At 41.1% G+C, this 27729-nt stretch overlaps 1 non-coding gene and 1 pseudogene across 1 annotated transcript; one reads left to right on the top strand and one right to left on the bottom strand.

Annotated features, from left to right (window-relative positions):
* The first annotated feature begins 14288 nt into the window (after nt 1-14288).
* Nucleotides 14289-14395, top strand: LOC147829542 (U6 spliceosomal RNA). The gene has a single exon (XR_015449055.1). It is a non-coding gene; the product is annotated as a U6 spliceosomal RNA (small nuclear RNA).
* Nucleotides 14396-17636: 3241 nt separating this feature from the next.
* Nucleotides 17637-19008, bottom strand: LOC101705045 (elongation factor 1-alpha 1 pseudogene; annotated as a pseudogene).
* Nucleotides 19009-27729: the final 8721 nt, after the last annotated feature.

The raw sequence follows: 27729 nt of genomic DNA, 5'->3' as shown, positions 1-27729 counted from the left end.
ACAGAGTGGAGTGAAATATTTAAAATACTGAAAGAAAAATACCAACCTACAATCCTATATGTGATGAGATTGTCCTTTAAAAGTGATGGAGAGGGCCAGGGATTTAGCTCAGTGGTTCCGGGACCTGCCTTGCAAGCGCAAGGTCCCGAGTTTGATCCCCGGTACCAAAAAAAACCAAAAAACAAAAAACAAATAAAAGTGATGGAGAAATAAAGTCTTTATCAAACAAACAAAAAACTGAGGGAATTCATTGCAAGCAGATTGATTACAAGAAATGTGAAAAGAATTTTTTCAGATAGAAGGAAATTTAAGTAGCTTGCAAGTGAGATCTTCATAGAGAAAGGAGAGGCAGGACTAAATGATGGAAAAATTTGTCTTTTTATTTTAACTGATTTAAAAGATAATTCTTCAGAGCAAATAGCAATAATATGCTGAGTGATTATAGCACAGGGATAAATGAAATGAATGACAGCGGGGTTATAAAGTACAGTGGAGAGAAATTGGGAATAGTCTGTTATAAAGTATCTGCACTACGTGTGAAGCAGAATAGTGGATTTGAAGGTAGACTTGTATTAGTTAAAATGCATTTTCTTTTGATGTACTGAAGGTTGAAACCAGTCTTCTCACTGAGCTACATCTCTGACCTTCTTTTCTTTTGTCTTTTCTTGTCTTTTCTCTTGAGAGTCCCTGCGTGTAGTGTGTGTGTGTATATGTGTGTATGTGCGTGTGTGTGTTTAATACACTTTGAACCAAAGGCCTTCACACTGAGCTACATCCCTTTTTCATTTTATAGTTTGAGGAAGGGTCTCACTAAATTGCTAAATTGCCCAGGTGGGGGTCCAACTTACAATCCACCTGCCTCGGCCTCCCAGGGGCTTATGTGTCTGATTTACTTCACTTAAAATTATGGCCTCAAGGTGCGCCAACAACACCTCCACGTTTGTTGTGAAATTAAGATATTTGTTATAAAATTAAGATCTTTTAGTGGTATTTTTCACTTACCATTCAGCAAAATTGAAGGTCCCAGAAGACACCCTGTATGAGTGCTATGTGGCCAGTCAGCTCCAGTCTGAGAAGGAGGGGTTAGAGGCCATGAGAGCTGAGACCCCCTAAAGAGCTAGAGAGTCATGGTGCCCTTTCCAGAGCCCTACAGCCCCTCAGTTGGAGCGGGTACTAGATTGCAGAGCTTGGTTGAAACACGGGGGAGACAGACACTGTGACCGAGGAGAGACGCAGCCTTCCGAGCCGGCCCCAAGTGCCGATCTCAGGCTCCCTGGGAGCATGATCAGGAGTAAAAACCAAATCAAAAGAAACAGCCGCTGTCACTCCTGAACCAGTGCAAAAGGGAGCCAGGCTGCTTTCCTGAAGAGTGCCCATGAAGGCGGAAATGAGGCCGGAAAGGTGGGTGCCTGGGGCTGCAGGGAAGCGCTGAGGAGTGGGCCGTATTTGCAGCGAGGCGACAGGGAGGTCCCCGGAGCCAGGACACAGGCATTTCCAGGGGACAGAGGTGAGGGCGGGAGCTGAAGTTCCAGTCATTTCCCTGTTGTTCCCAGAGCTGGGACCCAGAGTTTTCCAAAGCGGTCGCGGTAGGCGGTGCGGTGAGTGAGCCGGGAGGGCCGAGACCCAGAGCTGGGGCTGTTCATGTGTGCCGCTCACTTGCTGTGACAGCTTGGGACAAGTGGCTTAATCTCTTTGGGCCATTTCCTCATTTCCAAAACAGTTATAAATGGTGTAAAATGATTATTCTAAGGACTTAAATCGTTTATGGGAAATTTTGTATTCCCCTGCCCTAATATAGTAAAATCTTACAGAAGAATATTTCTTTTTAAAGCTATGGTTTCTCAAGCCAGGCAGGGTAATCCCAGCACTGGAGAGGCCGAGGCAGAAGGATTACCATGAGTTCGAGGCCAGCCTGGGCTACATAGTGAGTTCAAGGCCAGCTTGAACGACAAAACTGTCTCTAAAAACAAACAACTAATTAGATAGAATAAATAAGCCAACAGCAACAACAACAAGAAGAAGCTAAACCTATGGTTTCACAAAGCAGGTAGAACTTTTCCAGAGGCATTTTGGTTTCTGTGGGAGCATTATCTTTAAATATCACCATGATTAGATGTGCTACTGAGATTTATTCGACAGAGGCGAGGGATGCTGCCCCTGCCAAAGAATTACCCTGAGTCCCTCACAACTTTTAATGTCTTTCTCGATATTCCATATCAGTAAAAATCTTGGTTATAATGATGGGAGCCTAGAATCTTTGTGTGTGTGTGTGTGTGTGTGTGTGTGTGTGTGTGTGTTTTACTGGGGAATGCGCCTAGAGCATTCATACTGAGCTATATCCCCAGCCCTTTTCTAGTTTTTATTTTGAAACAGTGTCTCACTAAATTTATAAGGACCCAAACTTGTGCTCCTCCTGCCTCAGCTTCTCAGAGCACTGGCTTCATGTTTTACGTAAATTTAAAATTTCCTCCCAATTTTAATATATACTGAATTTTCTAGAAATATACACTTTAGATAAAATGAAGAAAATTTACATTTTTGTTTTGGAATTTTATTATTTTTCATTGTTGCAGGAGAAAACAAACACTGAGCGCCATGCCTGTGGCAGTGTTCAAATCACTATTGATCCCAACTGCAGCAATCTGTAACTACAGCTCTTCTACATGCAATGATTATATGTACAGCTACAAATATCTGGATACCTCATTGTGTCACCTGAGCAGCAATGTGTTGTAATATGTATCTTGTTATTAATGCTTTTCTTTCATTTCTGTTATGTTCAAGTAAGAACCTAGAATTGGTCGGGCTTCTCCAAAGAATCAGACCATTAGGAGACAGCAGCTGAGAAGTCCTGTGCTCTGCCTTCTGCAGCTGGGAAACCAGGAAAGCCGTGGATATAATGCAGTCCAATTCCATAGGCCTGAGGAAGGGGAAGTGAGAGGCATGAGAAAAAAGGCTGAGAATGCGCACTAGGACAACCACTATGGAGATCCCTCCAAAAACTAAAAATAGAAATTGCATTTGACCTAGCTGTCTCTTTTGGGTGCCTTCCTGAAAGAGTTAAAAACATCACAGTACAGTGACCCATGCATATCCATGTTTATAGCAGCACAACTCACAGTAACTAAATCTTAGATATGACCTCTGCCCATCGATAGATGAATGGATAAAGAAGAAAGTGTGGTATTTATACACAATGTAGTACTTCACAGGCATAAAGGATAAATTTGAGTCATTTGTAGGAAAACAGATACAGCTTGAGACCATGTGATAAATAAAATAAATGAGACACAGAGGGTTAAATATCTCATGGTTTCTCTAATATGAAGACCCCAAAATATAAATAACTTAAAGACCAAAATAAAAAGATAGATGATAGGAAATGGAGATTAGACTTTGTGGAGATAGAAAAGGTATCTGAGTTTAGGGAAAGGAGGGTAGGGAGAAGGGGAAGTAAAAATGATTAAGATACGATGTATATACACATACCAACTCCCTAAGATGAATGTAATTATTATGTATCACAAACATGCACTAATTTAAAAAAGACAATATGATTGTATAAGATCTAGTCTCAGTAAAGGATTAGAACAAGTGAATGTGCATATGCAAAAAAAGACTCTAAACACAAACATTACACCATTCACAAAAATACAAAAATTAGTTCAATTGATCATAGAACTAATATAAAATGCAAAACCACAAAACTTCTGGAAGAAAATGTTCTTATGTTTTCCACGTGACTTTGAGTTTGGTTCTGAGTTTTTAGGCACAGGAGCAATAGCAAAATCCTTGAGAGAATGATTTGTTAAGCTGGATTTTATTAAAATTAAACATTTCTCTTCTGCTATTGACACTGTTAAAGAATGAAAAGCTGAGCCAGAGATTGGGAGCAAATATTTGCAAAACACGCATCTGAAGAAGGACTCACATCCAAAACACACAGAAAACTTTTAAAACTTAATAAAATAAAACAATCCACTTTTTAAATACACGAAAGAGTCGAACAGATGCCCAAGAAGATAGACAGATGAAGAATAAGCATATGAAAAGATGTTTAATATCATCAGTCATTAAGAAAACACAACATAAAACTGTGATGTGACTATTTATATATTAGCATTAAAGTGGGAAACAAAACTGATAAGCTGGAACATTTTTAAATGTTTGCTGTTGGGAATGTGAAATGCTACAGGTACCTTGGCAGATCTTTTGGCAGTTTCTTAGAAATGGAGATACTATGGGAACTGCCACCACTGTGCCCTTAAGTATCATAAGGATAGTGCTGATCCCTGTCATAAGCCCCAGAATGTAATACTATTTTGATTTACTACTTTGGCCAACTGAGGTTGAGGATGGTGGAAGTCTGGTAAGAAGTAGTTTAGAAGCACAGCCTTCCCCACTGTGATGGCTCCGATCCCTAAGCCAAGGATGCCAAGTGAGGGCTTACAGGAAAGTATTCACCATATGAATGCCATGCAGGAGTAAAGGAAGCAGAATTAGGCAGAGGGAAGGGTTGAGCTGTGAGGCAGTCACACTAACCCAAGAGAAGCTCTGTAAGGTTATCCCAAGCTGGCTCACGGGGCCCAGTACTTCATGGACTTGCATCCAGTGGACATGAACTGGCTGGCCTCAGACTTTAGCTGAGGAATACCTCTTCGGCCAACAGCAGTTTTGGGAGAGGGACTCCGTTAAGGCTGTGTCATCTGCCTACACTCTCAGCAGCTGAGGAAATGAGTCCTTCAGTCCCAAAGGAGGAGAATCTGAGCAGTATATAAATTAGAGGTTTGTTTTGCTAACAGTCCCAAAGTTGAATGTTGGTTGCCAGGGACTGGCGGCGGCGGGGGGGGGGGGGGGGGGGGACTGGGCAGTTGTCATTTAATGGTATAGGATTTCAAGTGTCAGTTTTACAAGATAAAAAACCTTCTAGAGGAGTCTTCACAACTATATGGATGTAATCAATGCCACTGAACTACTGTTTAAAATGGTTAAACTGAGGTTGGGGGTGTAGCTCAGTGGCAGAGTGTGCTTAGCATGAACAAGGCCCTGGGTCCAATCCCCAGACACACACACACACACACACACACACACACACACACACGATGGTAAGTCTTATGTTATTTGTATTTTACCAAGATTATAAGGAAATTGGAAAGAAAAACAAAAGTACGTGGGTCCAGGCTGTCAGAGTAGGTAGTTAAACTCATGACAATCAAGAAAACTGATTCCTTCCATCTCAGAGCTCTGCTGTCATCTAACTCAGCTCTTTTCAAACTTTAATATAAATACAATCACATGGGCATCTTGTTAAACTGAATGCTCTGGTCCAGTGTGTCTGCAAAGTGGCCTGTGAGTCTACCTTTCTCATGGGTGATGCTACCGATCCACGGATCACACAGAGTAACAAGATGCACTGGCATGGTGCCACATGCCTGTAATCCCAGCAGTCGGAGGCTGAGGCAGGAGGATCACCCCAAGTTTGAGGCCAGCCTGGGCTACACAGTGAGTTCAAGGCCAGCCTGAACTATATAGCAAGATCCTTTCTCAAAACAACAACTACAGGGCCGGGGATTTAGTTCAGTGGTTCCACCGCCTGCCCTGCAAGCGAAAGATCCTGAGTTCAATCCCTGGTACAAAAAACAACAACAACAACAACAGCTACAACCAAAAAGAATAGTAAGATGGCAAGGGTGTTGTTTTTGTCTGAACCACCCAAGCTGCATTGCTAGCAGGTCTGATTTTCTACTCAACAGAAGCAGGAAAGAGAAAAAATTAACCAGCAACTTCCTTTTAAGCAAATGACTTCAAAGCTGCCTAAATCACCTCTGTCTCTTTTCATTAGTGAGAATGTAGTCATAGGGCCATATTAAGCTATAACTATTATCGTGAAAGAAGGAGAACTAGATTTTGGAACATAACAGCCTTCCTTAGTCTTATTCTAATCTTTCTTCATCTGTTAAATCAAGGTCTGGGCCGGGGATTTAGCTCAGTGGCTGCTGCCTGCCTCACATGTGTAAGGTCCCGAGTTAGATCCCTGGTACCAAAAAAAAAAAAAAAAAAAAAATCGGGGTCTTTATAGCTCTAAAATTCTGGGGGTTTGTGACAGCATATGTCCTCAGCTGTAGAAACCTGGGTTATATGCTTACTTATCATGTGACAGAAAATGCTTTTGAGACAAGAAAGTACTTTGTTTGGTGTGGGGGATTGAACTCAGAGCCTCATGCATACTAAACACATGCTCTACCACTGAACTACATTCCCAGCTGCTGAAAGACTTTTTTACATTTTGTACTTACTTTCTTGTAATGAAGGTGAATTATTAGATGAAAAGAATTCCAGGTGGGAAGATGCAAACTTGAAGAAAGCAGGAGAGAATGAAAATCCTTTGCAAGGAAAAAAAAAAAAAAGGAGAGATTTAGGCATTTGGAGGGAAGATTCTTGGGGCTAGAAGGGTGATGGTAACCACGCAGGTCTCAGAAGGCTGCCTGATAGAAGGGCTGGGAGAAGGGAGAGCTGTGTACAGGGATGAACTTAAGGGGGAAACAGGACTGTTTCATGAGAATTTTTAAAATTTTATTGTGTATATGATGTAACCCTTCAATCTGTCTTTTCTGTAAAATCTTCCTCTATAAGTGCCTTGTAGAATGGCTTTTCTTTTGAGAAATGAAGAGAAGCACTGAGTCCTCACGGAAGGGTAGCAGGAGGAGGCAGGAACAAAGGCTGTCACTGGGTTATATAATACAGTAGATGCTCCAGTTTATCTTCCACGCTTTCTTTCAAGGTGAAAAAGAAGAAAACAAAACACACACATGACAAAAAACAGACAGGTTTTACTGCTGTGCAGCAGCTCCTGGAGCGGCAGCTGTAAAGACTAATGAGGGCTGAGTGTCATCGTGTGACCTCAGGGACAGTCACACACTGCCTTTTAACTTTCCATCCTATTTTTCACTTCTACAATTCAAAATCTTGTTAAACAGGATTTCAGTAAAGCTGAATCAAACATAATTTATCTATTTTGTGGTACCACAAGGGGAGAAGTAAGCAGTAAAGAACCGAGACAATATAACTCAGTCAGAAAACAAACAAAAACCAGAACTAATGTAAATGGAAAGTTAAAGCCAAAAGGCCCTTCTTGACTCAGGAACTTATATAATTACATTAATTCATCACTCTATGCCTTGAGTTATAATTTTGCTTTTCAAACAAACATTTTTTTTCTGTTTGCTTTTTGTTTCCTCTTTACAAGAAAAAGCCTCTTTGGGCAAGATCATTATATATATGGAACAGGTAACAGATGCATATGGTACAACATTTAAAAGGTACAAGAAGCCAAACAGTAAAATATCTCCCTCTACATCCCACTCCTTTAGCCCCTCAGTCCCTCTAGGGGCAGGTGCCTTGGGTATACTTGAAAAAATATTTGCTGGATTATGGTTTTTTGAGACAGAGTTTCACCATGTAGTTGAATCTGAAACTGGCCTTCAACTGGCTATGGAGCCCAGGCTGGCCTCGAACTTGCAGGGATCCTCCTGCCACAGTCTCCGAAGAGCTGAGATTACAGGTGTGCACCACCACACCAGGCTATGGATATATATATATATATATATATATCCATATATATATATTTCTGCTGCAAACTCAAAAGTTGAGGAACAACAACAGATACCATACACACTCTCTCATTCCAAAGGGAGTGGCTCTCTCCTAAACAGGACTTAACAATGCCAAGAATCCAACACTAACTTGGCAAACCTCAGTTGACTTTGACACTGAAGTGGCCAAAAGAGAGGTATTTTCTGTGCAGAGGACTGTGCCATTCCTGGGTGTTTTGTCTCCAATGAGGTGCTTCTCCTTACCTCAAACCCAAAAGAAGCCTTCAGAAACACTACTTCTAGAACTGAGATGAGTAACATCCCGGAAGGAATCTGACCGCCACCATCCTGATCAGAGACCCCTCTGAACTTCCCCCTTCCCAGCACAGCTGCCCCTGGGGACTCATAACACTATCAGCCCTACCAGTGATAGCAGCCACTACTCTCTGTGCTTTCACAAGCCTCATCTTTGGGCGACCATTACCGCTTGTGCTCTCTCAAGCCTTGTTCTTGGTAGGGAGCCACAAGCCCCTCTCACTGAACTTCCCCCTCCCCACGACTCTACAAAAGACCCCATAACCTGTAGGAGAGCAGCTGGTCTGGTCTCTAGTGCCAGAGCAGTCCCTCTCAGGTTTGTTCTGCAATGAACCTGTCCTGTTGAGCTTGTACCTCTGTTTCTTCTTTTCCTTTTTCCTAACAATCCCCTACGTTAGAGGGACACCTGGGAAATCTCAGGAGATCACCTTGATTTGAGGCCTTTGAGAGGCAGAGAACAAGAAGAACCAGGCTTCCCAGGGAAAGAGCCGCACTGGCCTGAAAGCCAAGTGCACTGATGGGCAAAAACCAACCCGAAATGTGCTTTCAAAGGGCTTCCTGGAAACCCATGAGAAGATGTGTGTGATGAACCACTGGCCATCCCAGGGCTGAGGGTTGGGGGCATAGTGACCTGCCAGCAAGAAGCATCGACCACGTTCCGGGAATTGCAACCAGAGGCTCCTAGCTGGGAAATCTCTGAGAAAACCATAGAAGAGAGCAAAGAGTAAGAACCAGAGTCTGTGCTCCTACAAGGCCCCAACAGGAATTGCTGTCTTTCAACCATGTGAGACCTTTCCTTTACTTGCCCTTCTTCTCAACCCAGCACTCCTTAGGGAGCAGGGGAAGCAAGAAGCTGAGAAGCCAGTGGCCTCCCAGCCTGTCCCTTTCTCATGCTGAAAGTACACTGGAGCTGAAGGAAGGAACAAGCTCTAATTTGTATAGGGATTTATGGTTTCAATGACTGCACTAGACTAGCAAGTGTAATTATGGACATGATACTATTATTGGAAACAAAAGTGTTCTGGGGACTTTGCATTACCCAAATGACAAAAAAAAGTTGCGGAACACCTACACAATATTTCCTCCAACTTTTAAAGAAGCAGTGAAAAGAAAAATAAACTCATCTTTTACTTATGCCATTTTAAAAAATAAAAGATGGGGTTTTGCTGTGTTGCTCAGGCTAGCCTTGAACCCTGGGCTCAAGTGATTCTCCTGCCACCTGAGTACCTGGGATTACAGGTGCACACCACTGTGTCCAGCATTACTTATGGCATATTTTGTGTGTGATCTATTTAATAAAATTGTTTCAAAAAAGCATATATGTCCATACTGTCCATACTGTTTTACCCTTCTCTTTCTTCCATAATATAGCTGAGTGGATCTTCCACATGGAGATATATATATATATATATATATATATATATATATATAAATTTACTGCATTCTTTTAAACAGCTGCATAGTGGACCATGGTTTATTTTAACTGTTCCATTTTAGGATATTAGTTAAGTCTTAGTCTGTAAAAATAAGTGGACAAAAAAGCATAAAACAAGCCAGGCATGAAAATATTTTTCCCCCATTTCAAATGAAAATATTTTAATGTTACCTAGGAGGGTGGGTGTAGACCAGCTATTTATTTTAAACTCACTTTCTGACTGTTCAACAAACATTTTTTGTTTATTGTGTCAGTTCATTAGTAATGTGAACTTGTTAATCCCTTAGAATAACCCTAGGAAGTCTTGTCATTATCCTGCAATTTACTGATGAAGGAAACTGAGGCATAGAGAAGTAAGATGGCCAAGGTCACATAGCTAGAAAGTGACAAAGCCAGAATTTGAGCACAGGAAATCTGGCTCCAGAGTCCATAATTGGGGTCACCACACCATGCCACCCCCCTGCAGGTTGACTCTAGAATATCAGGTCACTGCAAGGACCAAGGCCAATGGTGCCCCAAAGCCATAATCATCACCACCACCATCTTCAACAACAAACTTGATGATGTATGCACACTACTCAGAGGACAGTATTCTGGCATTGTCGATAAGAAAGATTTAAAAAAGAAACACCAAACAGAAATAAACAAAAATTAAAAGCAGATACAATATGGCCTCTTCCCTTGAAGGTACTTAGTCTGACTTCTCCGTTGGAGAAAAGGAAACCGCCAGAGATAGCATACTATGGACTCACCAGGTCAGTTCCAGAAAAAACTAAAAGCTCTGAAAATTAAATCTGAAAGGGGAAAAGAAGAGAAATCCAAGATACAAATTCAATCAGCTGGAAACTAGAGGAGAGCTAATACGTGAGGTGGCTCAAAGTCGAAGCCAGTGATCTCTGGAGAGAGAGTGATAACAAGAGTTGAAAGAGCCCATTTGGAGAAGATGCCACACTTGACCTTCTAATTCATGGGAAATGCAAGGCTCAAACCCGCTTTGAGCCAGATGTGATGGTACCTGCCTGTAATCCCAGCCCTCGGGAGGCTGAGTCAGAAAGATCACCCTGAGTTTGAGGCCAGCCTGAACTACACAGGGAGACCCTGTCTAAAACAAAACAAACAAAAAACCCTAGCTACTTCTGACTCTAGGTAGTATCCTTTTAAAAGCCCACATGAACCAGGCATGGTAGTGCACGCCCATAATCCCAGCATTCAGGAGGCTGAGACATGAGGATCTGGAGTTCAAGGCCAGCTTGGGCTGCATAGCATGTTCAAGAATGGCCTGAGCTACATAGACAGACCATCTCTAAATAAATACATAAATTTATAGATATGGATAAACATTGAGCCAAGCGAGATCTAAGGCAGAAAAGGGACCCTCCAATGGCTACAGGGACCAGGCTGGAGCAAGTAAATGAGTGTACAAAGTAAGCATAGTCAAGTAAAGATTGCACACTACCGCCACCTTTCTCCCACCCTGGTACTGAGGATTGAACCCAGGGCCTTCACACTGAGCTACATCTCCAGCCTCCTTTAAATTTTTTTTAAAAAATTTTATTTTCTTCAAGGAAATCTCAGCTTCTTTATGGATTTGAGACAATATCCTACACATAATAGTTGCACTGTACTGTACAAGACATGGATCAAATAAGTTAAAATATGACATTTGCCATAGCTGTGTGTGTGTGTGTGTGTGTGTGCGTGTGTGTGTGTGCGTGCGCGTGCGCATGTGTATTTGTACTGGGGATTGAATCCAGGGCCTGTCCAATGAGTTGCATTCCCGGCCCTTTTTAAATTTTTTATTTTGTGACAGTCTTAGTAAGTCGCTAAATTGCCCAGTCTATGTCCAAACCTCCAATCCTCTTGCCTCAGCCTCCCAGAATGCTGGAATTGCAGGTGTGCACCACCATGACTGACTTCTGTACAGATTTTAAGGGAAATCAGGCTCATGGGGATAGACTGGTTTCTCACAAAGGATGTGTTTCTGGCAATGCCACATCCAGCTGGATTGAAGATTGGTCCCAGTACTGTTCCCTCAGTATGCAAACAGTCTTTATAGTAATTTTCAGTGACAGAAAGGGAGAGGAAAACTAAGAAAACTGGGTGAGACCAGAGCCTAGCCCTTGGGTGGGATGAAGTGAGGGAGGAACCCCAGGAAACAGCAGGTGGTGACAGCTGTGAGGAGTAGGAAAATGAGAGTTTGATCCCTCAGGAGCCACCTCAAGCAAGAAAGTGACTCTAAGGGTGGAGGCCCAGAGTGAGAACAGAGCTGGGGCTCCTTAGTCTTGCCCGTGGGCTTTTAGGATGATGCCCACAACATTTTTAAAGCAACCAAACTGGAGAAATGATGAGGAAATTCAGCCTGACTGAAAAAAAAATTCAATAAAAATCAGTCATGGAGTTGGTATAAATGTTTACCATTTGGTTTAATTTGTCCAAAGTAGCTCTCCAAAGACTCCTGCCACTTAATATAAAATCATATTCTACTTTTCTTTCAGAGTGTATTTGTAGCCAAGTAAAAAACTGCACTAGAATAGCTCAGCCATTATTTTCTCTATTTAAGGAGCCATTATCCTAAATTTATTTTCTTCCTCTGTCTACATATCTAAAATTTTTGCCTTCATCTTAATGGTGCCTAAAATAAGCTTCTAAAAATAAAGTAATGAAAAGTCTTAGGGAGGAAAAGAAAGATGATAAATTTTGTTAGCTTCACAAAAAAGAGATCTTGCGATTTTGTTTGTTTGTTTTTGAGACAGTGTCTCACTATGCAGTTCAGGCTGGCCTCGAACTCATGGAATCCTCCTGCCTCAGACTGCCAAGCACTGGAATTACAGGCGTGTGCCAGCATGCCCAGTGAGATCTTGTGATTTGTAAAAGAAAAAGCTTAACTTTTCATATTTCAATGCTTGAAATCTATTTCATAGAGTCTTGTTTGGTTGCTTCACAAAATCTATATGTAAATTCTAGGAAAATAATATATAGCTATCATAGTTACTTTACTTCATATCTCACAATTTAGGAAAAAATAAATTTTATTCTTTTTAGAGGCAGCCAAGAAAGAACTTAAGACAGTGAACAATGTCAGAAACATAGTCCTGTATTCTGCAAAAATATTAATCTACTATGTCTCTAACAAAGTCAAAGAAACAATAGACATAGTATCAGACTAAAATTTTGTAGTAAGAAAGCAGCTACTGTATTTGCAATTTTCAACTGTGGAAAAAAAACACCGGTCCTTTAGGTAATGGTTAATCACATATAAGTAGATTTACCTAATAAATCCTCTGGTTCGGAGTTATCTAAAATCTATTATCCATATCCTTTATTAGGTCACTTCAAGGCATAGTAAAGTTTATTAAGTAATTCTAGTAATTTTCTAAGAAGTTAAACATATTGTCATGTGCTACCAAATTACTTAATATATATGGAGCTGCCTTTAACATTTAAATGTTTCTGTTTTAAAAAATATTCATATATTGTTATGAAAAGCTCCTCTAACTCTAATCAAAAGTAAAAATTTAAAAGATGGCTGTGGAAATGAGTAAGTCATTTCCTTTTGAAATACATTTAAACAGTGCATTGTAAAAGTTTACCAAATTATGATTTACTACAGATATATTATGCTCAAAATAACTATATTGTATTGAAAAATAGATATTTCATGAAGACCTTTTCCCCTTGGATAAATTTAAAAGATTCCAGAATGTGGCAGGTGGGTGGTACATGTAGTCTTACAGTCTAAGCAAAGCAAACTTAGGAACAGATTTTAAAAAATAGATTAAGTGTTTTCTAAGCTACTCCTTGCCTACACTAGCCAGCTGAAGGCTTTAAATAATTTAATCCCTACAACAACTGCCGGCTCCAACTGGAAGCCTTAAACAAGGACTGGATTCACCCAGGACACCAACAGGTGCAGTCTAATAGAGATTCCCTAAATCTGCCACTGATCTATGTTTGTATGTGCGTAGGACACCATATTCTTGAATTCAACAGGGCACTAATTAAGTTCATCCAAGTACCTTTTGTTTTGCTCTATCTATCACCATCATATGACTTAAGACAGTCTTCTATGTGCTCCGGAGGAATACTTAGCAAATGAGAAATACTTAGCATATGAGGCTGTGCTCCATGTTTTTTGTTTTTGCTTTTTACCACGACCCCTCTTATTATCATTTTAGTTTTGGAAAGCAAATTAACTAATAAAATGACTTTCTTCCTCCTTTCTCTTTTTATCCAAATGATTTAGTATATTAGCTCTTACTGAGAACCATTGGCATGGCTCAGGGAAAAAAATTTTTTTTGCTTTTTACACGTTTATAAATGTATGAGAATGTACTTGTCACTGATTTATTCAAATATATTTACAGAGAAAATTCACACATACTTAACTTTTATATAACCAAACCAAGATAACTTTTGCTACCAAGTAAAATTGGAAATATGAGAAAAGACTGCTGGCCAGGCACCTGTAATCTTAGGTACTTGGGAAGCTGCGGCAAAAGGATCAGGTGTTCAAGGCCAGCCTGAGCAACATAGGAGGCCCCCTGTCTCAAAAAAAAAAAAAAATCTCAAGAAGACTGCTATCATGCCCTCAGTAATAAATATATTATGATATTATATTGACTGCTATACAGTAAAAAGAAATTTAAAAGCCAACAGCTGCCTGGATGTCTACATGCAAAAGAATGAAGTTGGTCCCTTATCTTATAATATATACAAAAATTAACTCAGGGCCAGGGATTTAGCTCAGTGGGGCTCCACCTGCCTCGCAAGCATAAGGTCCCAAGTTCTACCCTCAGTACCAAAAAAAAAATTAACTCAAATTGAATTAAAGATCTAATCATAGACCAAGTACAGTGGTACACACCTGGAATCCCAGCACTCTGGGATCTTGGAGCAACTTAGGGAGACTCTGTCTTAAATAAATAAACAAACAAATAAATATATTAGTACTCACTTTGGCAGCACATATACGAAAATTGGAATGGTACAGAGAAGATTAATATGGCCCCTGTGCAAGGATGACATGCAAATTTGTGAAGTGTTCCTTTTTTTTTTTTTTTTTTTGGTGCTGGAGATCGAACTCAGGTCCTTGCGCTTGCGCAGCAGGTGGCGAAACCATTGAGCTAAATCCCCAGCCCCTAGTGTTCCATATTTTAAGGGAAAAAAAAGAGAGCAAATAGAAGGAATAAATGGAAACAAAGCTTTTGTATATAACAAGGGAAAGAGGGCCCAGGAGGGGTGGATGGGAAAAAAAGCAAGATATATCATGTAGAGGTACAAAGTCCGTATGATGAATGTTAACAGTATGTACATCTAAAATGTACCAATAAATGTTTTGCTTCAAAAAAAATAAAAGTAAAACGGTCAAAGGACTTCAATAGATGTTTCTCCAACAAAGGCCTGGGAAGCATACAAAAAGATGCATAAGATCTGGGGCAATAGCTCAATGGTAGAATGCTTGCTTAGCATTTGCAAGACCCTGAGTTCAGCCCCCAGTAAAACCCATACACACACACACACATACACACACACACACACACACACACACACTTAGTATCTCTAATTATCAGAAAAATACAAATCAAAACCACAAAGTAAGGTATCAGCATCTCATACCCATTAGGATGATCATTGTCAAAAACAACAAACAATTAGGAAATAAATGTTTTCAAGGATGTGGAGAAGTTTGGACCTCTTCTGTATTGTTTTGGGGAATTGGAGTTTCCTCACAACATTAAAAATAGAATCATCGCATGATCCAGCACTTCTGAGTATATATATTTTCTCTGAGTATATATTTAAAATAACTGAAAGCAGTGTTTAGAAGAGATATATTTGCACATCTATGTTCATCCCGGTGTCATTCATAATAGCCAGGAGATGGAAACAAGTCAAATGTTAATCTTGACTGATGAATGGAAAACCAAAATGAGGCGTAGACATAAAATAGATTATTATAGATCGGCATGGTGGTGCATGCCTATAATCCCAGCACTTGGGAGGCTGAGGCAAGAGGATTTCTGATTTTTTTTTTAAAGCGCCTTATGTAATTTTGCTCCTTTTTTTTTTTTTGTACCGGGGATCAAACTCGGGGGACCTTGTGCTTGCGAAGCAGGTGCCGGAACCACTGAGCTAAATCCCCAGGCCAGATTTCTGATTATATAGTGAGGCCCTGTCTCAAAAAAACCAAAAGAAAAAAAAGATTATTATGCAGAATCCTATGAAGGATCACACCTATGAAAGTTTAAAGAGATGAAGAACTGTTTTAAATTAAAGAAGACTAAAAATCTCGTCATATTCTAAATATGAATGAAGCTCAAGAACCTTTTGCTAAGTGAAATAAACCACTCACCAAGGACAAATACTTTCTGATTACACTCATACATAGTGTCTAAAGTAGTCAAAATCATAGAACAGAAAGAAGAAAGATGGTTCATCTCTAATTTAGAACCATTCACCTTTTTTTTTGGTACCGGGGATCAAACTCAGGACAGGCGGTGGCACCACTGAGCTAAATCCCCAACCCCCCGTTCACCTTTTATATTCATAGCACTGACATTTTTTAAAAGACAGAACTATTGTTTTGCCTCTTGGCAATCCATCTGGCCATCTCTGCTGGTTTCTTCATGATTAGATGTAGAATAAATATTTGAGCAGCATGCTACGTTGTTGATTTGAGCCCTTTTTCAGTGAGAAGTTATACAGTAAAGGATTAGTTCAACCAGATTTGGGTTGTTCAGACTCTACAAGGTCCAAAGAAAGGCTGAGACATTGACCTGCTCCTGGAGGACAGCCCTCAGAGTGTCCTGCCTGATAAGTCCCTTTGTGAGTCTTACTTAGACCTTGCCCATTGTCTTAATTTCTTTTCTCTCATTGCTGAGACAAAATACCTGACACCCAAAGTTAAAGGAGGACAAGTTTATTTAGCTCACAGTTTATAGAAGTTTCAGTCCATAATCAGCTGGCTCGAAGGCAGGGTGGCATGGTAGACAAGAGGAGAAACAGTTCATGGCAGGCAGAAGGTAGCAAAGCAACAATGGACAAGACAAGCTTCTTTCTGCCCCTTATACTGTATCCAGGCTACTGGGATTAGGGCAGTGCCAAACCAATCAGTGAACTGATTTAGTAATCACCCACCCTTAATCCTAGCACCCTTAACCCTAGCATTTCACTATGAATCAGTCTCACACTCTAGATTCAACCACCTCTGAAAAAGTCCCACGTGTGACTGCATGAGGCTTTGGGGGGCATCTAGACCTGAGCCATCACACCCATACTCTGTCAGTCTGACCATTTACACTCACAATTCCACTTACGGTGAACATCTAGGGTAGGGGAGTTAGGAATGGAATTCAGGGTCTTGCACTCTTCATGATCAGAGAAACTATAGAAATGAACCCTGAAAGTATAGCCTTAGAATCCAGTGTTTTCCACATGCTAGGCAAGCACTGTATCACTGAGCTACATCTGCAGCCCAACATCTGTTTTTATATGCCCGAGGTCCTGGGCCATGTTGTGTAAGTTGACTGCTGGTGGCCTGGAGATTGGGCATGTGATGGACCCCTTCAATAAAACCCTGGACACCAAGGTGTGGGTGAACTTCTTTGGCTGGCAGCACTGTACACGTGTTGTCCCATGTAGTTGCTGGAAGAAGCAAGCACCATTCACAAGACTCCACTGGGAGAGGACACTGGAAGCTTACACTTGGTTTCTCTGTAGTATCTAACCCCATGTGTCTTTTGTTATTTTTTTTTTTTTTGGTACTAGAGATTGAACCCAGTGCCTTTGCATTGAACTACATCCCCAGCCCTTTTTGTTATTTTTTTTTATAGTGAGGTAGGTTCTATGCTACTAAATTGCCCAGGCTGGGCTCAAACTTTCGATTCTCCTGCCTCAGCCTTCCAGAATGTTGGGATTATATAGGCGTGCCCCACCACTCCCAGATGTTCATTCTATTTATTTTTTCTCATTAAACTTTGTTTTAATGGGTCTCAAAATTCTGTGATAGATTTCTGGTCAAGTTGTTTCTGTTAAAAAAGTGTTGATTTAAAAAACTAATAACTTAAGCACAAAGACCCAAGTTTGAGCCCCAGTACCAAACAAACAAACAAAAACTAATAACTTAAAACTGCCACACACACAAAAAAACCCAAATGGTCCACAAAACATTCTCTTTTCCTTCTGAATGTTATCATTGTTACTATTAAACTTAAATTGCCAATTTGGAGAAACAGCTCTGAGACTGGTCTTCCACCATGGATTAAGACTGGGGCAGCAGGTATTAGTGACAATATTCATTTAGCCTTCTGAGCTTTCTGGGCAGACCTGGCGACCTTGCCAGCTCCAGCAGCCTTCTTGTCTGTTGCTGTGATGACACCCACAGCAACTGTCTGTCTCATATCGCAAGCAGCAAAATGACCTAGAGGTGCATAGTCAGAGAAGCTGTCGACACACATGGCTTCCCTGGAACCATGTCAATGATGGCAGCATCACCAGATTTCAAGAATCTGGGGCCATCTTCCAGCTTCTTACCAGACTAGCGATCAATCTTTTCTTTCAGCTCAGCAAACTTGCAAGCTATGTGAGCTGTGTGGCAATCCAATACAGGGGCACAGCCAGCACTCATCTGGCCTGGATGGTTCAAAATAATCCCCTGAGTGGTGAAACCAGCTGGTTCCATTGGTGGGTCATTTTTGCTGTCACCAGTAAAGCTGACACGATAAGCATCTTTGACAGACATGTTCTTGGCATTAAAGTCCACATCATCCCCAGGAAGAGCTTCACTCAAAGCTTTATGGTGCATTTCAACAGACTTTACATCAGTTGTGACATTGACTGGTGTGAAGGTGACCACCATGCCAGGTTTGAAAATACCAGTCTCCACTCAGCCCACAGGGATGGTACCAATACCACCAATTTTATAAATATCCTGGAGGGGCAGTTGCAAAGGCTTATCAGTTAGGCGAATAGGTGACAGGATGCAATCCAAAGCTTCAAGCAGTGTGGTTCCACTTGCATTGCCATCTTTACGAGTGACCTTCCATTCCTTGAACCAAGGCATGTTAGCACTTGGCTCCAGCCTGTTGTCACCATTCCAACCAGAAATTAGCACAAAAGCTACTGTGTCAGGGTTGTGGCCAATTTTTTTAATGTAGGTGCTGACTTCTTTAACAATTTCCTTGTATCTCTTCTGGCCGTAGGGTGGCTCAGTGGAATCCATTTTTGTCAACACCAACAATGAGTTGTTTCACACCCAGTGTGTAAGCCAGAAGGACATGCTCACAGGTCCGCCCATTCTTGGAGATACCAGGTTCGAATTCATCAACACCAGTAGCGACAATCAAGATGGCACAGTTGGCCTGAGATGAGCCTATAGTCGTGTTTTTGATAAAGTCTCTGTGTTCTGGAGCATCAGTGATGGTCACATAATATTTGCTGGTCTCAAATTTCCACAGAGATATGTCAATGGTGATACTACACTCACACTCAGCTTTCAGTTTATCCAAGACCCTGGCATCTCAGCATCTCCTCAGCAGTCTCCTCAAATTTTTCAGTGGTTCTTCTGTCAATGCCACCACATTAGCAGATCAGATGGCCAGTAGTGGTGAACTAGCCCAAATCCACATGTCCGATGACAATATTGGTAGGAGTCTTTTTTTTTCCCATGTTGACTTTGATTTAGTGGTGGTTTTCACTACACCTGTGCTCTTGTGGCAAACCCATTAGGAAAAAAGCCCAGATGCTCATTTTAATCTGTATCTTTGCTCTGTAATATTCTGGAGCTCTGAGTGTAACAGCACTTTTGAGTTTTGTAGGCCCTTCAAGTGAATCATCAAACCCAACATCAGCTTTGGGGATCCCTGGCACAGACAGCGAGTCCTGTCAGCTTGCTTCATTCATTTAGCTTAGGCTCTCCTGGCTTTCTCTAACATAAATATATCTTTTTCCTTTGTCATTAAAAAGTATTGCACTGGGCATGATGGTGCACACCTGTAATCTCAGCATTCAGGGAAGCTGAGGTGGGAGGATTTCAAATTCTAGCCCAGCGTGGGCAATTTAGATCTAGGGAGAACCTGTCTTAAAATAAAAAATGAAAAAGAACTGGGGATGTAGTTCAGTCGAAGTAGCTATTTTCAATTCCCAGTACAATAAATAAAAACATGTATTCTTATTCTGTGAAGTGCTACTTTGACACTGTATGTCTTATTTCCCAACATTCTTCCACATAATTGTTTTAGTATTTAGTGCCCCACTAATTTTTCAGTGCTTCCTTACTTTCTGATACTGTAAGAGGATCCTTCAAACACACCCTGTCTTTCTCTGCCTCAGCTCATAATGAACCATTTCTTCATACAGCCCTTGTTCCTTTACTTTCTTTGATCACTAATCCCAGACAGAATCAACTACTGCCTTTAGGAGCAGTGACTAGGAGACTAGGAGAAAAATTCCACACTACCTTCAGCTTTAAGAGTCCCTGGTTGAACAGGGTATGGTGATGGATACCTGTAATCCCAGCACTGGGGAAGCTGAAGCAGGAGAATCTTGAGTTTGAGCCCAGCCCAGACAATTTAGCAAGACACTGTCTCAAAATAAAAATAATCATATTTTAAAGGGTCTGGAGGTATAGCTCAATGTTAAAGCACCCCTATGTTCCATTCTCAGTACTGAAAAAAAAAAAGGTTCTTGATTCTAGCTGGGTAGGATGACATTCCCCTTAATCTTAGCTACTCAGGAGCCTGAGGCCGGAGAATTACGAGGTCAGCCTGGGCAACTTAATAAGTCCCTGCCCCAAAATAAACTTTGAAAAGGGTTGGGGTATAGCTCTGTCATAGAGAACTTGCTCAGCATGCATAAGCCCTGGATTCAATCACCAGTACTGGAGGAAAAAAGTCCTGGAATGTAGTGAATCTTTGTGTATTTCCCTGAAGAAAACTTCAAACATGCATGCTTCCCTCATTCTTTCCTTGGTAAGGTAAATGTGCTATGTGTTGACACATTCTTCTTTGCATTCTGTGGCCTTTGGTTCAAATCCAAAGACATCAAGTTGTATATCTAAGAAGTCAACATCTTTTCACCTTCCAGCTACTCCTCACAGAGTCAGAGGCGACTATCCCACGTGTGCCGCAAGTGCTTAAGTTCAGGAGCTGAAGGTCTGTTGAGCTTGCCTCTTTCAAATGGTGGCGAACCCACAAATGAGATTTACTTTGATTCCAAATTGAATGAGAAGTATCTGGAGAGTTTGAGCAGCAGAGTGACAGGATCTGACCACATTTATGCATGGTGGCTCCTACTACTACAGGAGAATAGAGAAGGATGGAGATGGTAGTCGCTGACAAGTGCTCTGGATGGCTGAGTGCAGGAGGCTGAACTCAAATGGAGGGCTTTGAGGCCAATTTCCACGGGCTATTCTCGAGTCAGTAACAGGATCAGTCAGTAAGGATCGAGTCAGTAATGAGGATACCAAGACAGACCCATTCCCAGGAATCACAGAACTCCTCTGACAGGAGGTTTTGGCTCAGGACCCCTAGCAGCCTTGCTCAACTTTTCCTAACTACACAGAGGCCTACTATGGTTGCACCCAACCTACCTTCTTTCATTTCAGATCAGACTAGCATCATAGTCCAGCAGCTCCACAAGTCTCTTCTGATTCCCTTCCTGTTTTGTCTCACAGGGTTTTCCCATAATAAATTATGTGTACATTTGATCCTGTTCTGGCATCAGCTTCTAGGAGAATCTGGGCAGGCACAGAGATCACAGACAGAAGGAGGAATATCAGCAATAGGTGGCAAACACAATAACCCAGTTGAGAAATGACAACAGCTTGGAGCAGGATGGGGACATTAGGGGTGGAGAGAAGTGATCAAATTCTGGCTTTCTTTCAAAGATAGAAATTAATGACCAAGAAAAAAAAGCAAAAAAGAAGTCAGGCATTGTGGTGCACATCTATAATTCCAGTAACCCACAGTCTGAGGTAGGAGGATCACAAGTTGTGGGCTACATAGTGAGTCCAAAGCTAGCTTGAATTACATAGTAAGACTCTGTCATGAAAAGAAAGCAGAAAGAAAGAAAGAAAGAAAAAAAAAGAAAGAAAGAAAAGAAGAAAAAGAAAGAGAATAAAGACTAAAATAGGCCAGATATGGCACACACCTGCAATTCCAGCACTCTGGGAGGCTGAAATAGGAGCATTGCAACTTTAAGTCCAGCCTATGCAAATTAACAACTTAATGAGGTCCTGTCTCAAAATAAAAATTTAAAAGAGGTTGGGAATGTCAGTGCAAAGGCCAGTCAGTTAAATCCCCAATATCACAAAAGAAAAAGAAGGAAGGAAGAAAGGGAAGGAAGGAAGGAGGAAAAAGAAAGAAAGAAGAAAGAAAGAAAGAAAGAAAGAAAGAAAGAAAGAAAGAAAGAAAGAAAGAAAGAAAGAAAGAAAAAGTTTATTAGATGTGCTGCTAGGATATGAGATATGAAAGGAAGTGATAGATCAAGATGACTCCATTATTTTTGGCCTAAGCAAAAAATGGAGTTGCCTTTGAGATGGTAAAGGCTGGGAGAAGAAAATTTTGAGGAATAAGACTTTAGACCTAGTAGGTTTGAGATACTATTAGATACCCAAAAGAGATACTATTAGATACAAAATGTCACATAGACTATTGATTTCATGAGCCTAGAGTTCATGACAGAGGTTTTGACTGAAGATGCAGAGGTATTGGCTGAAGAAGTATTGACTGAAAAGTTAGTGTATAGCTGGAATTTGATGCCATAGAACTGAATGTGATCAAGAAAAAGATGTCATGGAAAAGTTCTAGGAACTTAGTCCTAGGACATTCTAAATTTGGGAGGTAAGGAGTATTCATCAAGAGACAAGGAAGGTCATGCAAATTTAGAATTGTCATAACTGCCTGGTAAAATTAACGATTTAACATAGAGTGACCTCCTTTAAGAGTAATACTATTTTTGCCTCAAAGTCTGTTCTGTGTGACATTAAAGTAGCTATCTCAGTGTCCTTTCTTTGTTATCAGTATATCTTTTCTTGTGGTTTTACTCTCAATCTTATTTTTGTCTTTTTGTTTCAGGTGAATTCACTTTTTTAAAATATATTTTTTTTTACATAGAGTTGAATAACTCACATTTACAGTGATTACTGATTTGGCTTTGGTTCTGTCAATTTATTTGTTCTGCCAATTTTTTTTGTTTTGTTTTCTTCCTTTGGACTGAGACTTTTGGGTTTGTTTTTTCATTCCATTTTGTTACCTCTACTTAATTCTCATTCCATATTGTTCTTCTATGTTTTATTTCTTTTTTTAGTGATTGCCCTATTTTAACATATCTTGTCAACAAAGTCTAGAATTAATTAACATATTTATTCTCCTAAGCAGTAGAAGAACTGTAGAATACTTTAACTTTGATCACCATAATGTCAATTAGCACACTACTATGCCCAACATTTTAGTTCTGGACTTTCCTCTCAAAGTCCAATATTATTTTACACAATGTTTCTTTTGATTTGGCCACATATTCTTCAACATCATTGTTCACTAGTCCTGTTTATAGATATGACTATCTAGAATTGTTGCTGGGGGATGCAGTATCCAGTGATTCCAAGGTCTTTCTGTCCTGTCCAAAGAATTGGACGGACAACTTCAGAACAGTTAAACACAAATTTTTATTTAAAGTAAAAGAAGAAAAGGAAAGAGTGAAGAAGAGAGAAGAAAGGAAGTGAAGAAAAGAGTAAAAAGAGAGAGAGAGGAGCAAAAAGAATACATCTCGCAAGCAGGACAGGTCACTGCAGAAACAGGAGGACAGCAGATGAGCAAGATCATAGTCTACAGTGGTGAGGTCAATGGCCACCATCTTTTATATCTTCTTAGAATCTAGTCCATTGGAAGTTGCTCTGCCCACACATCCTGGCTGTGATTGACAGGTCACATCCATTCTGGATCAGGTTACATGGTGATATCTTGTTTTCAGCCTCCAGTCTGAATTCCTGTGATTGACAGGTTATATTCTTTCTCCCAGCCAGCCTTCCCTGCCCTAATCTCCTACCTCAGAATCATTTCCCTCCTCTTAAGAAACTCTTTAGAATTTCCATTAATGAATAACTTTTATTGATAAACTATACTCTTTTTGTTTCACTGAAAATGTGTCTGTGTGTGTGTGTGTGTGTGTGTGTGTGTGTGGTACATAAATCCTTAGGTTCAAGAAGCCCAATGTACCTTTAGATATATTAATGTAAAACTGTAGGAAAAGAAAAGAACACAAAATCAACTGGAGGAATATGACAAACCATTTACAAAGCAATGGCAATGGGGCTAACATTGATATCTCATCAACAACAATGGAAACCAGAAGACTTTGGAATAAAATTTTCCATGACCTGAGAAAAATCACCTACTAATTTAACATTTTATAAATGGTAAAGGTGTTTTTCAAGAATGAATTCAAGTTGGGTGAGGAGATGGGGTCAGGAGAATTGAAAATTCAAGCCGAGCCTGGGGAATTTAGCAACTTAGGAAGAATTTGTCCCAAAATAAACAAAGGGCTGAGGACATAGCTCAGGGTAAAAGCCAAGGGTTCAATCCCTAGTACAAAAAAAAAAAAAAGAAGAAGGCTGACAAACATGTAAAATGTATTGGGTATTCTTTTTTTTTGAACCTAAGGATTTATGTCTATTATTAAAACTGGGAAATTCTCAGCCATTGTTATCTAGATTTGTCTTTTCAAATTCATTATTGCCTTCTAAGACTTCAGTCTTATATTTTAGACTTTCTTGTAACAGTTTATATCTAGATATATATATATATAAACTTTTAAAAGGTGACTGGGCTGAGTGTGGTGGTGCAGGCCCGTAATCCCAGCAGTTGGGAGGCTAAGGCAGAAGTTTGAGGCCAGCCTAAGGTACCTAGTTCAAGTTCAGCCTGAACTGCATACCAAGACAGTGTCTCAAAAAAAAAGGTGATTGGATTATTGAGGTATTTAGGTCACTTGCTATAGGAGGTGAGATATGGTCGGAAAAAGTGAGTCACTGTGGGCATGGCCTGAAAGTGTTTACATCCCACCCCAGCTCCTCCCTTGATCTCTTCTCCACTTCTATGTTGCCCTAACATGAGCCCTGTGTCCCTCTGCCTTGATATTCTACTTTAGAGCCAGCCAAATGTAGACTGAAACCTTTACAAAGTGTGAGCCAAAATAAATCTCTCGTCCTTTCAATTGTGGGTGTCTGATATTTTTTCCCAACAACTAAAAAAGGAACCAAATTTTTTTGGGGGGTGGGCCTCCCAAATTCTGGGATTATAGGTGTGTGTTCAACCACTCCTGGCTCAAGACAGATTTTGGTATTGAGAGTGGTATTATTGCTGTTACTGTACTTGAACATGTGGTTTAAAAGCCTTTGGAACTGGTTTTTGGGAGGAGTTTTTAAAGGCTCAGTGATGCTAGCTGGAGAAGCAGCCCTGGAATGCCATAAATCAGAGCTCAGAAGACCAAAACACTGATAAAAAGGCAAAGGGTAAAGACCAGGCTGAGGCGTCTCAGTTGATAACATGAGCTCTATTGGCAGTTGGACTCCAGGCCATGTATGTTACGTTCTGGCAAAAAACTGGTCTACATTGTGCTCATGTCTTGAGACTGTGGGAGACTAAGGTTAAGGACAGTGGACTAATCTGACAGAAAATTTCAAGGCAGACCTTTTTTATTTTTTATTTTGACATAAGGCCTCCCTCAATGACTAAATTACCCTGCTAGGTTCAAACTTGTCATCCTCCTACTTCAGCTTCCACAGAATTGGGATTACAGACGTGTGACACCACCCATGGCTAAATGACTCCATTTTGATTCTGATAACTTTCACTTTTCCTTCCTTTTTTCTTCCTTCCTTCCTTGCTTTTTTGGTTTTGTCTTGTGGTGCTAAGGATCAAACCTGAGGTGCTCTATTACTGAGCTATACTCGCAGCTCTGCTTATTATTTTAAATTTTCACACAGGCTCCCAGGCTAGCCTCAAACTTGTGATCCTCTCTTCTCAGCCTCCTGAGTACCTGGGATTAAAAGCATGTGCCACCATGCCCTGCACATTTCCCCCTCTTGATCAGTACCTTTCTGTGAAACCAACATTTTGATCAATCATCCTGTCGTTAGGGTACTTGTTTATTTGTTGTAGTTAGGTTCAGATTGTCCCTCAGTGTCCCAGTTTGTTGGCCTGGACACATAGAGAGATCTTGTTTCAAAAAAAAAAAACACCTCAAAATAAATAAATAAATGGAGATGGTATAAAAGAAAACCAGCAAAAGCATAACAAACCCAATTTGTATTAAGGCCTAATGGCAACCAACTGAATAAAGCAAATGACCATGGGAAGCTACCAGAGACCTGTGGCCATTGAACCTGTTCTTTTTGCAGCTGGCTCTCAATTTCCTCAGAGGGATTTGTCCAGGTATAACACGTAGTATTAGCAATGGCACAGATATTTTTCTTTTCTTTTTTTTGGTACCAGGAATCAAACTCAGGTCCTTGAGCTTGCACAGCACGCGGTGAAACCACTGAGCTACATCCCTGGCCCAAGATATTTTTCTTATTTAACTAATAGATAATCTAGAGCAATTCCTTCCCACCACCCCCATACTGAGGATTATACTCAAGGCCTTCACACAGCCCTCTTTTGAGACAGGGTCTTACTAAGTTGCCCAGGATGCACTTGAACTTGTGGTCCTCCTGCCTGACCCTCCTAGAGTGCTAGAGTTACAGACATGTACCACTATGCCTAGCCATCTAGAAGACCAATCAGTGGACTTGGAAGATTGAGGCCAGGTCCACATCCCCTCTGTTGAGCTCATTTAGCACCTAGATCTTAACCCACCTCTTGCAGGCAGGCAGCAGAGTGCACACAGCGTTGGAAGAAATTTAGCAGAGACTGTGGGGATTGTGTTGATGTGGCCCCATCCCTTTTCTCCTCCCTTCTCCTAGATTTCCAAGGAAACTCGAAGGCAGTTATTGGCTACGAGAGGGGCCTGGGGACTCACACCTATAATCCCCAGGAGACTACTACAAGAGAATTCGTGTTCATTTCAGGGCTACAAAGTGATTTCAAGGCCTGCCTGGACTATATATTGAGTTCAAGGCCACCCTGGACTACATAGAGAGACCCTGTCTCGAAAAACAAAACAAAAGAAACAAATAAAAAAATTGAATTTTGGCTGCGGCAAGAAAAAGGTAAACCACACAGGGTCGCTGCTCCTGGACCCAGAGCGAGCCCCCTGACGGCCATACCATGGCCAGAGTCTGTGTCACCCCTGAGGTGCACGGGAAGAGATCTTCAGCACACCAGTGCCCCCATCAAAGTCTTCTGAGCCCCACAGCACCTCCTCAGCCCAGGCCCCACCTTCTTCAGCCCAAATGACTCTGGTGGGTGATTGCTGAGGCTTTCCAGTCACAGCTGGCCCCTTCACCCCAAACTGGACCTCTCTGAGGCCCCATATCCAAGGACTTGAGTCCCTTCCCTTGTTGGAATGGAGAGGAGAGCAGAGACACAGATTCTAGGGACAAGGAGGGAGTATAGCACCCTGGACACTCTCACTACTGCCCCTAATATGGCTTTTGATCTTCCCAACAGGTCCCCTAAAGTGTCTCTACCCCTGTGAGGAACAAGCCCCCCTCACCTTTGACATGGACCAATTAGATAGAGGACTAGGAGCGGCAAATGCGAGTTTTTAATTTTCTTGATCTTTCAAGAACGGGGTGCCAGCCCAACAAACAGACTGATACACTCAGAGTGGTTACAAAGAGCAGTTTCAACCCTGGCACTCAGTTCCCTTCCACCTTTCCTCATTGTATGAGTTGGGAGAAGGGGCATATCCACAATCTGCTCCTTTTAGCACCAAGCTAGCCTCTTAGCCCACTCTCTCTGTAAACATTTGGTGGATAATAATAATTAAACTGCAGGAAGTAATTTCTTAACTGTCAGTGCTTCTCCAGTCAGCATAGTGGATTCCATGCTTCCTCTTTACCCGCCCCTCTTTGTTTAGAGACCCTCTTAGAGGCAAGACCTCAGTCACATCCTCAGGCTAAAAGACCTTATCCTGAAGATAGACCACTAAGTTTTTGTTTCTTACAATTCCCCCTTTCCAGTTTCCCTGGTCAGGGTACAAATTTCTCCCCGGAAGGGGATTGGGACCATGGGAAGGAGTGCAGAGGGGTTTTAGGTTTCCTTACTCCTTAACTCAGACAATGACACTGAAAACTTCACCAGTGAGCTCCAAATGTTGACAGTATCCCTGGATGACCACAGGAGAACTGGCTGGTGTTGCTTTTCTCTCAGGAGTCTACTCTCCAGGGAGACTTCAACATTTTTTTTCTAAGTTCTCCACTTCACATTCGAATTTCCATTGATTCTGGGG

Source organism: Heterocephalus glaber, unplaced genomic scaffold (assembly GCF_053883595.1).
Source record: "Heterocephalus glaber isolate CG9 unplaced genomic scaffold, H.glaber_assembly_v1.0 deba00000594, whole genome shotgun sequence".
NCBI lineage: Eukaryota > Metazoa > Chordata > Mammalia > Rodentia > Bathyergidae > Heterocephalus > Heterocephalus glaber.
This window is presented reverse-complemented; position numbering and strand designations above follow the sequence as displayed.